Here is a 15348-nt window from a genome sequence, read left to right on the forward strand (position 1 = left end):
AGTGCATCCCTCTCCTACACTGGGGGGAGGAAGCATGTGATCCAGTTACAGCCAATCAGAGCATTTCATTCCCCTAGTCATGGTGATTTGTTCAAGGATTGACATGTGATTCAAGTCAGAGTGGTCAAAACCAATGAGACTCAGTTCTTGGGACTTTTGGTTCATGTTGTCAACAACAGAGCCAGCCTGAGAATGAAGCCGATGCAGAGGAAAGCAGAACCAAGGGCTAGAAAGAGCAAGGGCAAGTTTGGGTGATGGCATCTGACCCCAATATCCATGTGTCTCTGAAGCCAGTGTCTATCCCTGACATTTTTAGTTATGTGAGCGGATAATGTCCTCTCTTAATAAAAAACCAATTAGGAATTTTATCATTTGCATCTGAAATCAAATGCCAGCTAGTTTGGAAGCACCATTGAAAAATGGTCCCTCTTTAGCCTGAGGGGGTAAACTTTGATTAGCGTAAACCTAATGTCGTGATTTTATTCTCTTTACCACTGAGTGCTTTACACATGAACATGTGATGCAAATCTTGTCAATGAGACTGAGATGAAAGGTGCTGCATAGATTCTGGAATAGGTTTTCTTCTTTGTACCCAAGAGAAAAAAACTGCCCTTTTCTTCCTGTGTACATGACTTTATGATGATGTGATGCCTGGATCTGCAGCAATCAGTTTGAGACCATGAGGAGTCAAGTTTGAGGCTAAGAGCCAGCATGCCCCGGTGGTGAAGCTGAGAGATGGCAAAGCTTGCATCTTTCATGGCATCATTGAACTGCTAAACTTCCATGATTTCTGGGCTTTAAAAACTTTGAGGTGCCAGGATTTTTAGCCATTTTTAATTCGGGATCCTATTACTTGCAAATTTCTTCTGGAATCTTGTGACTCTATTGTGTCTAGTTTGAAGACTAGCCTCTAGGCTAACTTTTTTTTTTTTTTTTTTTTTTTGAGATGGAGTCTCGCTCTGTCGCCCAGGCTGGAGTGCAGTGGCGTGATCTCCGCTCACTGCAAGCACCGCCGCCCAGGTTCACGCCATTCTCCTGCCTCAGCCTCCCGTGTAGCTGGGACTACAGGCGCCCACCACTATGCCTGGGTAATGTTTTTGTGTGTTTTTAGTGGAGACGGGGTTTCACCGTGTTAGCCAGGATGGTCTCGATCTCCTGACCTCGTGATGCACCCGTCTCGGTCTCCCAAAGTGCTGGGATTACAGGCGTGAGCCACTGCGCCCGGCCTAGGCTAACTTTTTCACTATAAAATCTTTTTTTTTTTTTTTTTTTTTTTTTGGCTAGGCACAGTGGCTTGCAACTGTAATCCCAGCACTTTGGGAGGCTAACGCGGGTGGATCCCTTGAGCCCAAGAGTTCAGAACCAGCTTGGGCAACATGGCAAAAACCCTTCTCTACAAAATGTACAAAAATTAGCTGGGCATGGTGGCATATCCCTATAGTCCCAGCTACATGGGAGGCTGAGGTGAGAGGATGGCTTGAGCCCAGAAACTGGAGGCTGCAGTGAGCTGTGATCGTGCCACTGCACTCCAACCTGGGTGACAGAGTGGGATCCTGTCTTAAAAAAACAAACAACAACTACAACCAAAAAGGTTTTTTAACCTTGGCACTACTGATATTTTGGGCCATAATTCTTTGTGGTGGGAGGCTGTCACATGCATGTAGAAATTTAGCTGCATCTCTGGCCTCTACCTACTTGATACCAGTAGCACCCTACCCCAGCTGTGAAAACTAAAAATGACTCCAGACATTGCACATGTCCCCTGGGTTGGGGCATGGGGGCAAAACTGTTCCTAGTTGAAAACCACTAAACTAGAATTACTTACTTCCCAACTATTTTAGAAAAATAAGTTTACTATATTGTGATGGTTAATTTTATGTGTTAAGTGGACTAAGAGAGGTCCAGATAGTTGGCAAAACATTTTTGTGTATGTCTGTAAGGGTGTTTCTAGAAGAGATTAGCATTTGAATCTGTAGACCGGGTAAAGAAGATTGTCCTCCCAATGTGGGTGTGCATTGTCTAATCCACTGAGGGTGCAAATAAAGAGGTGAAAGAAGGTTGAATTTGCTTGGTTTTATCTGGGATAAACCAAGATAAAACCTGTCTTTTATCTGTCTTCTCCTGCCCTCAGATAGTGACACTCCTAATTTTTGGGCCTTCAGTCTGAGACTGAATTACACACCGGCTTTCCTAGTTCTTTGCTTTGCACATGGCAGATAGTGGGACTTCTTGGCTTCTATAATCATGTGACCAATTCCTGTAACTGATGGATCAGTCAGTCAATCCTCTTGGTTCTGTTTCTCTGGAGAATGCTGATTAATAGATATATTGTTGAGACAGTCTTGAGGTGTCATTAAAAACAAATGAGTTACCAAAAATTACAAGTGTTGGAGAGAATACAGAGAAATTGGAACCCTGCATTGCTGGCAGGAGTGTAAGATGGTGCAGCCTTTGTGGAAAACAGATTGATGGCTCTTCAGAAAGTTGAATATAAAATTACCATAGGGTTCAGCAATTCAGCTCCTAGGTATATGTCCAAAAGAATTGAAAACAGATACTCAAACAGATATTTGCACCTGGATTTTTTTTTTTTTTTTTTTTTCTTGAGACAGAGTCTCACTCTGTCACCCAGGCGGGAGTACAGTGGTGTGATCTTGGCTCACTGCAACCTCCACCTCCTGGGTTCAAGCAGTTCTCCTGCCTTAACTTCCTGAGTAGCTGGGATTACAGGTATGTGCCACCACGTCTAGCTAACATTTTTTGTATTTTTAGTAGAGACAGGGTTTCACCATATTGGCCGGGCTGGTCTCAAACTCCTGACCTCAGGTGATCTGCCCGCCTTGGCCTCCCAAACTGCTGGGATTACAAGCAAAAGCCACTACACCCAGCATACCTGAATATTAATAATAGCATTATTCACAGTAATCAAAAGAAGGAAGGAACCCAAGTGTCCATGGGTGAATGAATGGGTAAACAAGATATAATATACACATATAATAAAATATTAATCAGCCTTGAATGAAATTCTAAAACATGCTACAGTATGAATGCACCTTGAAAGCATTGTGCTAAGTGAAATAGCCAGTCACAAAGGAACAAATATTATGATTCCATGTGAAATATCTGGAAGAGACAAATTCACAGAAACAGAAAGTAAAGCAGAATTTATCAGGGGCTAGGAGAGGGGAGAATGGGGAGTTACGGCTTAATGGGTACAGAATTTCTGTTTGGGGTGATGACAAATTTTAGAACTAGATAGTGGTGATGGTTACACAACATTGTGAATGTAATTAATGGTGCTGACTTGTGCACTTAATGCTTAAAATAGCAAGTTTCATATTATATATATTTTACCATTAAAAAATCCTCTCCAAACCCCAAATGAGTTAAAGTAATGAACTTTTGCCAGTCCTAGAGTGTTTGGTGCAATGCATTACCTAGATGCCATAGCATATGAAAGAACATTTGAGGGGAAGGAGTAGGTGGGATTTCGTTTTCTGTTTTCTGGCTATTAAGATTAGAGTCCGCTGAGCTCTAAGACACCAATGTTTTAGTTATAGGTTGATATCCAAATCTCATCTTAAGTTGTGGCTCCCATAATCCCCGTGTGTCATGGGAAGGACCCAGTGGGAGGTAAGTGCATCATGGGGGCGCATTTTTCCCATGCTGTTCTCGTGATAGTGAATAAATCTCATGAGATCTGATGGTTTTATAAAGGGCCATTTCCCTGCACATGCTCTCTTGCTTACCACCATGTAAGACGTGCCTTTGCTCCTCCTTTGTCCTTATGATTGTGAGGCCTCCCCAACCATGTGGAACTGTGAGTCCAGTAAACCTCTTTTTCTTTATAAATTACCCAGTCTTGGATATTTCTTCATTGCAGTAGGAAAATGGACTAATACATGGGTTTTGCTGAGTTCTTGCCATGTACAAGGCACTATGTTAAGGTCTTTACACGAACCACCTCAATAACTCTAAAAGAGCCCCACAAAGTAGGTGTTAATATTACCCCATTATATATGTGGGTAACCACGCTCAGAGAAAAGTAGAGTCAGCATTCAAAGAAATCCAAGTAGTTTGATTCCACACAGGTCCCATGCATTTAACTATTGGACTCAGTTTTTTGCTGAAGGTTGGAGTCAAAATGCTTAACTTTGGTTTAAAAAAACCTATTTTGAGAATTTACATAGTTAAACAGTAATAAGGGAGAAATGAAGTTGTTAGCAGCAACCAAGCAACTCCCATCTTTCTGACTTTGCAGTTAAAAAAAATAAATAACATTGCACAGAAGATGTGTTTGCCTCTGAACAGTGTCAATTAGATCAGAGGAGTGCTTTTCCCAAGAGGACAGCTGAAGCACTTGGGCTTTCCTGGGGTCCAGGATGCTCCTCAGGGGCAAATTTACAGTTCCCTGCTGGGGCTTAGATGGCTGGATCTGAATGTTCTTGTCTATCTTTCTGCCTTATTGGGGGATGGATTATGGCACTTGATGATTTAATCTGTGTAATCTCTAGACAAAACATGTCTCCACTTTGCTGCCAGGAAAATGTTAATTTATTCTTCTGGAGCTAGAGAGGTAAATGAAGTGATTGAAGATGCAGTGTGTGTATGCGCACTTGTGTGCACCCAGGCCTGTGTGTGTGTTGGTACACTAGGGTCTGTGTGAAGTGAAGCAAACAGGCCTGAAATGAAGGAATTTTTAGTGGAAAGTTTGTGAGTCTCCTTTAGGGAAATGCAGTCCCCTCCCCTTGCCCAAACTGTGTGCAACATGTTGTGTCTATGGTGTGATTATTTTCCTGGAGGGTGTGTGGTGTCGTGTTCATCAAGATCTCAGGGGGTTTTTGGAGAATGTCAGTCTGAAGTTTTGAGAGCCACAATTACCTTAGGTATGAGAGACTCTCAATATTTAAGAAGGACCTTTATTTGGTAAGGAACTGGGGCAGAGAGCAGCAATGGGAATTGTTATTTCAAGCCTGCTAAGTTGGAAGCTTGAAAACACCCAGCCAGGTTGAAATAAACTTCGGCAAAACAAGCCCAAGCATCCCAGTCTGCTCCTTCAGCTGTCTCCCTCTCCCACTTTCTTCCAGTCCTCCTCTACTGTGCGAGGGTCTGCCTACCTTATGGGCTACAGGCCTGCAACCTGGGGAATGTAAAGACCAGACACTTCCACTTAGTCAACTTGTGTCTGGCACATAGTACGAATTAAATAAACAGTAGTTTAAAAAGCTGCAGCCATCCAGATCTCTGAGAAATGGTAATTTGTTCCAGACATAGAACAAAGAGATTCCCTTTCTTCTGTTATAACCTAAGAGAAGAAAAAATAAACAAGCTAAGGAAAATAGACAACCTCAGAGAGTACTCATTCATGGCAAGTGGGAAACCATATAAATGTGTGTGTTTCTTTATTTAGAAACATGTAAGCACAGTTTGTTGACTGTTCGCCACATTGTGCCGTGCTCCATATACTATCCTTAACATACATCACCTTCATTAGTCATCACAGCAACCTGGGGAGGCTGGAACTCTCAAACGCACTTGACAGATGAGGAAACGGGAGGTTTACAGAGATGAAGCAATTTGCCCAAGGTAAGTAGACAGCAAGCATCAAGAGTCAGGATTTGAAAGGTCACTGTTTTGACGATGCTATGTCAACTCCTGTGAACCTTGCATTTTCTGATTTGATTAGGGAAGACTTCCTGTGGGAGAAGGACTATCACTAAATGTTGAAAAAATGATACAGTAGATGGGAGAGATATAATAGTCTGAGTGTAATTGGTTTAGGATTAAGCTATCTTTTTCAAACTTTATTGTGTATACACATCACCTGAGAATCTTATTAAAATGATTCCTGGCTGGGTGTAGTGGCTCACACCTGTAATCCCAATGCTTTGGGAGGCCAAGGTTGGAGGATCACTTGAGGCCAGAGTTTGAGACCAGTCTAGGCAACAGAGTGAGACCCTGTCTCTGCAAAATAAATAAATAAATAAATAAATAAATAAAATGTAGATCGTGATTCTGCAGGTTTGGGGAAGAGCTTGAAATTCACATTTCTTTTTTTTTTTTTTGAGACTGAGTCTCACTCTGTTGCCCAAGATGACGCCCAAGTGCAGTGGCGTCATCTTGGCTCACTGCAACCTCTGCCACCTGGGTTCAAGCAATTCCTCTGCCTCAGCCTCTAGAGTAGCTGGGACTATAGGCGTGCACCACCATGCCCGGCTAATTTTTGTATTTTTAGTAGTGATGGGGTTTCACCATGTTGGCCAGGCTGGTCTTGAACTCCTGAACTCAAGAGATCTACCCACCTTGGCCTCCCAAAGTGCTGGGATGACAGGTGTGAGCCACCCCGCCTGGCTGAGATTCACATTTCTAAGCAGCTCCCAGTTGATGTTGTTGCTGTGAGCTGTAGACATTTCAAGTAGCCAGGAGATAAGATACAGTGTTTATAAACAGCTTGCCCATCTATGATATCATTTGATCCTTACCTAAGCCCTGTGAGGAATCCATTGTTATTTCTACATTATAGATGAAAAAATTGAGAGTTTGGTTGACAATAGCTACCATTTTCAAGTGTCAGGCATTTCTAGGGATACAATAGCAAACAAGACAGACATAGTTCTCATTTCAAGACATTGACGATCCAGGAAACAAAGCTCTAGATAATTAAATTTGAAAGGCTCTGGGTGCTCAATGAATGTTTGTTAAATGGGTGAAAAGCTTCAGCTCTGGGTGTTTCCATTCATCATAGGAGGAAGAGAAATAGGCTTAGGGTAGTGGAGGATGATGTATTTAGTCTTAGACGTTGTAGATGACATCCTGGTGTAGCTGTCTAGTAAGCAGGTCTGGGTCTGGTGTTCAGGAGAGAGATCCAAGGTGAGGAGAGCTAAGTTTGAGAGCTGTCACTGCACAGGTGGTAACTGGAATTATAAAAGATTCGATTCAGGAAACAGAGGAGAATGAAATTAGCTAGAAAAGTTTAAAGTATGAAGATCCTTGAGTAGGCTTCTAAAATAAGAACCTGCCTGGCCAGAAATTACCAGTTTTCAGAGGAAGAGGAGCCCAATGAAAATGACTAAGAAAAATTCACAAGAGAGGTAGGAGGAAAGCCACAGAAGCCACGGGATGAGAAAACTTCACTGAAGAAGAGGTTCATCACTGATGATGGGATAAGCCAGAGTCATATGTGCCTCTTGATGCGATGCACTGAGGTGGACGCAACATGTCTTCTGTAATATCCTTCAAAAAATGCATGTTTAGAACCTAATCATGAGAAAACACAGATAAGCCCAAATTAAGGGACATTATATAAAACTACTGGGCTGTACTTTTCAATTTTTCTTTTGTATCTTGAAAGACTAACAAATAATAGTAAGACTTCCAGGCCAGGCATGGTGGCTTACACCTGTAATCCCAGCACTTTGGGAGGCTGAGGCAGGCAGATCACCTGAGGTCAGGAGTTTGAGACCAGCCTAGTCAACATGATGAAACCCCGACTCTACTAAAAATACAAAAATTGGCCGGGCATGGTGACCGCGCTTGTAATCCCAGCTACTCACGAGCCTGAAGCAGGAGAATCACTTGAACCCAGGAGGCAGAGGTTACAGTGAGCCGAGATTATGCCATTGCACTCCAGCTTGGGCAACAAGAGCAAAACTCTGTCTCAAAAAACAAAACAAAACAAAAACAACAACAAAGAAAAAGAAAAATACTAAGGCCTCCAGATATAATAAAAGGAGACTAAAGAACCATAACAAGTAAATGTGGCTCCATATTTGATCTTGCATCAGAAAAGAAAAAGGTTATGAAAGACATTATAGAGACAACTGACAAAATTTTAAAATGGGCTGCTGACTAGGTAATAGTATTACATCAATGTTATTTTTCCTAAATTTGATAATTGTGTTGTGATTGTATAATAGAATACCTTTGTTCTTAGAAAATATGTGCTGAAATATTTCGAGGTGAAAGTTTGGGATGTCTGCCATTTACCCTTCTGCTATGATCTGAACGATTGTGTCCTTCCAAAATTCATACGTTGAAGCCTAATCCCTAATGTGTGAAAATTTGGAGATGGGACCTTCAGAGGTGATAAGGTCATGAGGGCCCTAACCTCCCATTCATGTCAGAGGTTACAGTGAGAGAACAGCTGGCTCTCATCAGATACTGTATGCCTGGCAACTTGGTCTTGGACTTCCCAGCCTCTAGAACTGTGGGGAAAAAATTCTGTTGCTTATAAACCATCTAGGTTGTAGTATTTTGTTGTAGTAGCCCGAACAGCTTAAGCACCTTCCACGGTTCTGAAAAAATAAAAAGGATAAATAGATACATAAGGCAAATGAGGCAAAATATTAATTGGTAGATCTGGGCAAGGATACATGAGTATTCACTGTACTATTCTTACAACTTTTTTTATAGACTTGAAACATTTCAATGTCAAATGTTTTTTAAAAAGGAATATACACTATCAAATTTTGTGGAGAGGTGAGAAAAACCAGTGGTCTAAAGTCTCCATTGGGTCAGGCATGGTGGATCATGCCTGAAATCCTAGCATTTTGGGAGGCTAAGGCAGGAGGATTGCTTGAGGTCAGGAGTTTAATACCATCCTGGGCAACATAGGGAGACCCTGTCTCTACAAAAATTAGCTGGGCATGGTGGCATGTACCTGTGGTTCCAGCTACTTCAGAGGCTAAGGTGGGAGGACTGCTTGAACCCAGGAGGCTGAGGCTGCAGTGAGCAGTGATTGCACCACTACACCCCAGCCTGGGTGACAGAGCAAGACTCTGTCTCAAAAAAGAAAAGAAAAGTATCCTTTGGATTCAGCAACAATGGATTTAGCCTTGAATTTACTGCACTTACATTCTAGAAAGAAATCCATAAATGAATATACAATTACAAATTGGAATAGGGATTGGGAAGAAAGAACAGGAAGCTGTATAGATAGATTGAGAGAATGACTTGGATGTAATTAGTGCCTTGGGCAAACCCATTCCAGTGGAGTGCAGGAGCCAATGTCAGACTGCAGCGGACTGAGAGGGAAGTGAGGATATGAGAACAGAGTGTAGACACCTCCTTCAGGAGGCTTGAGTAAAGAGGGTGGATCATAAAAATTAGCTACTATAGGGAGAGGTGGGATCAAGGTAGAAACCTGGGGAGTCATGGAGTTTTTGAAGAAGTTGTTACATCTGGGCAGGGTATGTGATGACAGACAGGGGTTTCCAGGGAGGTAGAATGTGAATGTTCTACACCAAGGGAACAAGGACGACACTTAAGGAAGGGAGGGGTGTTTGCAAAAGGCGAGAAAATTGGTCCTTCCAGAGGCTGAGATGTCTGTGGGTGGGCCATGAAAGGGGCAGCTGAAGAGGCAGGGAGGGCGTAGATTTAGAACCTTGTTTGCCAAGCTGAGCACCTTGACTTTTGCCAGAAAGAGGTTCAACCTCTTGTCTGGTGTCTCAGCCAGCAGATGGCAAGATGGGACCCACACTGTCTTCCAAAAGTTTTTCTATACAAAAAAAATATATGTTATATTAAGTGCTCCCAGATACTCAAGCAAGAAGCTGATGTACCATCTGTTCTATTAGTCTGTTCTCACACTGCTATAAAGTCATACCTGAGACTGGGTAATTTATGAAGAAAAGAGGTTTAATTGAGTCACAGTTTGACAGGCTTAACAGGAAGCATGGCCAGGATGCCTCAGGAAACTTACAATCATGGTGGAAAATGAATGGGAAGCATTGGTGGAAGCTTGTAGATGGCTATCTTCTCCCCATGTCTTCACATAGTCTTCCCTCTGTGTCTGTGTCTAAATTTCCTCTTCTTATGAGGACAACAGTCAGATTAGGACCCAGCATAATCATCTCATTTTAATTTAGTTACCTCTCTAAAGACCTCGTCTCCAAATACAGTCACACTCTGAGGTACTAGGAGTTAGGACTTCAACATGTGAATTTCGGTAGTGGGTGGCGGGGGTGGGGAAAGGACATGGTTCAGCTCACAGCAACTCTTCTCATCATTTAGAATGCAGCCTAAATGTCCTTGGGAAGGCTTTCTTTTCCTCCACCCTACCCAATCCAAATAGATTTCCCATTATTTTTATATATAGCACCCCATTCCCCCCATCCCTATTCCATTTTGTAATTGCACATTCGTTTATGGGTCTCCATCTAGAATATAAGTGTCATGAATTCAAAGACCATCTCTTTTCTGATCACTGCTATATCCCCAGGATTAGCATAGTTCCTGACCCATAGTAGGCAGTCGATATAAATTTGTTGAATGAACAAATTAATGAAAAGTCTAGAGACTGAACAAAATCTAGCAACTTTGCATCTAGTTGAACTGAGGCCAAAACCACCGAAAGGAGAGGTGATTCTTTCTTATGTTTAAAGATCTGCAGAACAAGTGATTTCACACCAACCCTTAGTACCCCTCACTGCAGCCTTTGGCACGAAATATGCAAGATGTGACTGGAAATCGATTCAGGCTCAGAGGTAGGAAGCTGGGAAGAACACATTTATAAAATTATTGCTGGTGTGTGCTGTGACATAGCAGCCCAGTATAGCACCACAGGCCAGTGTATGACCAAAACTAATGGCATTGGGCTTTTTGTTTAAAAGATAAGAAAATTCAACTGTAAGCAGGGACAGAACAAATTTCATTCTTGTTCAATTGTTTTAGAGGATGTTTAGATTTAGACTCAATTTGAACCGGATTTCTAGGTGGATCCATTTCAAAATGTAATATTTGGGTTGTGCTATGGCTTAGTGCATATGTGCAGTTTCACTCTAGCTTCTGGTTCATAGACGGTTTCTGAAAGATCACTGTGAGTCTCAGCCATTCTCAGGCAAGATCATACATCCCAAGAATTGTCTTGCTGGAAGGTCCTGAAGACTTATTTTGTGTAGTCCCCTGCCTGCAAAGGGGTCGTTTGATTTATCCAAGCAAGATTGTTCATTTATTTTTATTTATTTAGCAAACACTTACTGGGAGTTTACGCTCTGCCAAGCACCATGGATTAGTAAAGAAGCATAAGATATAGCCTCCACTCTCAAAATTGCGTCTTGAGAGCAGAGGCCAAATCTTGGTCTTATTTTTTCCTATCTGGTGCTTGGTGCAATTGTTGTGGCAGGAACAACTGTGTGGTGACATTTGTCATTTTTTGGCTGCCCAGTGTTAGAATCTTCATTCCATATTTGGAAAATTTCCCATTATATGAGTCTTGTGGGGAGGCAGAACCCTCCTCTTACAAGAGAAGCTCTGAAGATGAGGTATTTGTCTTCCCAGGATCCTTTGCATCGCAGATGTGATCATGTGACATGGAGCTGGCCAGTCAGATGCACTTGTGTGAGTCTTTGAAATGGAATCAGTGTCATGCAGAATAGGGGCAATGGAGGATCAGTTATGGAGGTGGCAGGAGCAGCAGTGAGTTTCTAGAGGGCAATAATGGTGCCAATGGCAGCACTCAGTGCCCAGGGCTAGCAGGGACCAAGGTCTAAACTGTAGTGCCCTCAGCTTGGGGATTGCTGCAGTCCTGTCTTCCTTGAGCTGCTCTTGCTGCTTGAATCTGGCAGAGGTCCTGGCTGCTGGCCAGTCTTGCTTTTTGCTTATTCACTTGCCAGGCTTGGCTCTTCAGCCTTCCTGGTCATTCTATGAGCTCCCCATCATCTCCAGAATGCTTAAAGGAGCCAGAGTTGATTTCTATAGCTTGCATCTAGGAAACCTGGCGTATGTAAACTCTTGGTCTACTAAGCCAGGAATAACATAAAGCCACTCTCTTACTTTTCCATCATTCAATTAAAATTTTATTCTGAGCTCCCATTATGTGGGGTGGTTGATATTTGATCTCAGTCAGTTCAGAATCTCTTCTCTCCACTTCCCTCTCTTTTTTTAAAAAAATAATTTAATTTAATTTTAAGTTAAAGGATACATGTGCAGGATGTGCAGCTTTGTTATATAGGTAAATGTGTGCCATGGTGGTTTCCTGCAAAGATCAACCCATCATCTAAGTATTAAGCCCCACATGCATTAGCTACCTATCCTGATGCTCTCCCTCCCCACTGCCCCCACAACAGGCCCCAGCATGTGTTGTTCCCCTTCCCGTGCCCATGTGTTTTCATTGTTCAGCTCCCACTTATAAATGAGAATATGTGGTGCATGGTTTTCTGTTCCTGCATTAGTTTGCTGAGGATGATGGCTTCCAGCTCGATCCATGTGTCTGCAAAGGATGTGATCTCATTCCTTTTTATGGCTGCATAGTATTCCATGGTGTTATACATACAATATTTTCTTTATCCAGTCTATCATTGATGGGCATTGGGTTGATTCCATGTCTTTGCTATTGTGAATAGTGCTGCAATGAATATGTGTGCATGTATCTTTATAATAGAATGATTTATATTCCTTTGGGTATATAACCAGTAATGGGATTGCTGGGTCAAATGGTATTTCTGGTTCTAGGTCTCTGAGGAATCTCCATTCCCTGTTTTTAAAGATAACATTTTAAAGTAGTTGTTTAATATCATAAAGTACAGAACAGATGAAAAATAGAGGAAAATGCTAGCGATAACCCCACAATTCTAATTAAATAACTATTTACTTGCCTTACCTTCATCTTTTTCATGTGTATGTTTTTACAGATTTATGAATATACTCAAATGCAAGCCATTCTTTATCCTACTTAAAACATTTTAACTTATTATTGCATCAACATTTTTTTTCTCATGCCTTCTGGCATTTATAATTATAATTATTAGCTTTATTATAAAAATGTATTATTAAAGTTTATAAATTTTAAAAGTTAAAATATGTAGAAGTTACAGAAATAATACAATAAGCATCCACATACCCCTCTTAGATCAATTGTTAACATTTTGCTATATTTGCTTTCTCTCTTTGAAAATAATTTTCCAGAAATTATGATACTTTACCTCTTAATACTTCAGCATGCATTTTCCTAAGAAAAAGAACTTTCTTCTACATAATCGCATTACCATTACCATGGTTAAGAAAATTAGCAATAATTTTCATAATATCATCTAAAATCTAGTTTATAGTCAAAATCCCCCAATTATCCCAAGAATGCCTTTTATAACTAGGGTTTTAGAGCTCGATTTTTTCTTTTTTAAGTTCCAGGAGGCTTAAATAATGCTTAATAATAATAAAGTATTGGGGGGCAAGTGAGGAGATACTGTTTCCTGTGACTGGATTGTAGCTATTTATCCTATTGGTTCCTTAATGGTGTCTTGGCTGAACACTCAAAACAGAGCTCAGATTCCCAGCTCTGATTCCTTGCTGGAGTTTTTGTGGCTTCTAATGGGATAGGCGGCAGGTATCCCCAGTGCCCAAGCTCTCCCCCTCCTCCCTTTCATTTTTATGGAGTCTTGAAGGCAAGAAACCCTGGTCTGACTCGTGTTTGTTTTCTTGAGGCCCAAGACCCTTCAAGGTGCAGGCTTTTGAAATTTAAAAGCCCTTCTTCTGCTTTCAACTCCCTGTGGTCTGACCACTCAAACAGAGGAGAGTCATGGGATAACATACAATAATGAGAGGAAAGGATGTTGGTTAACTTTTCAAAATATCATCCTGGCTTATATGTTCTGTGCAGACATTAGGACACACACTGAGCTGTTTTGCTCCAGGACAGTCATACTGGTTGTCAAAATATTAAACTACTTCTCAACAAGAGCATGAATTTTATCACCCAAAAAAGGCAACTTTTGCTTGTGTAGCATTCCTTCATCTTTCTCATATGTATATATTTAGATATAATCCATACATTGGCAAATGGTTAGCATAAAGTACACTGTCCTGAGCCCCCTGCCCTCTAGATAGTCCCACCTCTTCCCTGGGACACTTCAGATCTCCAGCAACCAATGGATGAATGCCTAGAAGAAACAGATGCCTTCAGGACCCTGTCTACATCTCTTCTGGTGGGTCAGTGCCAAGACTTCTGGGCTGCTAAGTGTTTTGAATAGCCCCATGGAGCAAATGTAAATCGGATCGTATCACCCTCCTGCTTAAAATCCATCATTGACTTCCTGCTTCACTCAGAATTAAGTTCCAGCTGCTTCACAGAGCAAGTAAAACCTTACAAGATCTGGCCCTTGCTTTCCTCGTTAGCTTCTTCTCTATTTCCCCCACCTGCCTTGGACCCTGCTCTTCCTACTAGTGTTCTAGCTGAAAGAGACTGGTTTGCTCCTTACAGATTCATGCCCTTTTTGTATTTTGGATCCGCTCATGGTTGTTCCCGCTGCCTGGAGTTGCCTCCCTAATTACTATTGATCTCTGGATTTTAGTTTAAATGCCATCTCTTCTGAGAAGTTGTTGCTGAACCTTCCAGGTCTGGGTTCAGGCTTCCTATGCTCTCTGAACTCCTTTTATTGTAGAATGTATCCCAACAATTTCATATTATTGCTATGCCTTCCTGTTAGGACTCTGGGCTCCAGAGGGCCAGCACCCATTCTTACCTTTCTCATCGTTTGACCCGAAATGTCTAACATTGTAATAAATGCTCATTGGAAGAAATAATGACATTGATATAGACATTCATATACACCTATGTGTATGTAAGTATATACACACAGAGACACGTTTGAGAGAGTGAACAGATGAGAATCAGAAAAAGGGGAAGATTTGGAACATGGCTAATATTAGAATGAGGTCATCTCAAGTGTCCAAATAGGAACACTGGTATAGGAGGAGATCATTTAAAAATCTAGTAGCCTGGTGGAAGGGAGGTAGCAGAACCAATGCTGATTGGGACAGGAGATTATTTTACAAATAATTCACAGCCTAGGTCTCTTAGAGATAAAGGTTTAGAAAAAAGCTATCCCTTTACAATACAAAGGGAACAACCCTCCATGTCCTGAGTCCATCAACAGAGCAAAGAGACTCCTCTTTCTTGCCACTATAGGAGACAAGGCATTCGAGATGAATATTTGATCCCAAGGCCAGTACAAAAAATAATGAGGCTGCATCCAGCATGTTTTTTCACCTATCAGTGTCCCTTACCTACCACGGATGCTGCCTCCTCATTCCTACAGAGCCCCACCTATTTCACAAATGATGACCAACCTGCCCTGAGTCATAGCTGTTCAGTCGCTTCATTTGTGCTGTAATTGTAGGGTATCTGCATGGCAGTGTTTTCTGCCCTGTTCAGCTAATGCATTGGTCCCTGGGGGTGGAGCTAGTCCAGGCAGGGGTGCCCCGAAAAAGGCAGTGAGTGACCAGCAAGGGCTTGGGGTGAGGGGATGCATCTCAAGAAGCTGGTTTTCACCCATGCCATAATAAACAAAAGGACGTATTCATTTATTCATGTATTCATTCTTTCTACAACCCCTACTAAAAGGGGTTGTAAAG

At 41.7% G+C, this 15348-nt stretch overlaps 1 protein-coding gene across 1 annotated transcript in view; it reads left to right on the forward strand.

Annotated features, from left to right (window-relative positions):
- SUDS3 (SDS3 homolog, SIN3A corepressor complex component) overlaps window positions 1-14538 on the forward strand; it is a 76705-nt gene extending 62167 nt beyond the window's left edge. Inside the window, exon 12 of the mRNA XM_008004891.3 lies at window positions 1-14538. This exon is cut by the window's left edge and continues 22915 nt beyond it. The gene's annotated coding sequence lies outside the window, so the exon portion shown is untranslated.
- Window positions 14539-15348: the final 810 nt, after the last annotated feature.

Source organism: Chlorocebus sabaeus, chromosome 11 (assembly GCF_047675955.1).
Source record: "Chlorocebus sabaeus isolate Y175 chromosome 11, mChlSab1.0.hap1, whole genome shotgun sequence".
NCBI lineage: Eukaryota > Metazoa > Chordata > Mammalia > Primates > Cercopithecidae > Chlorocebus > Chlorocebus sabaeus.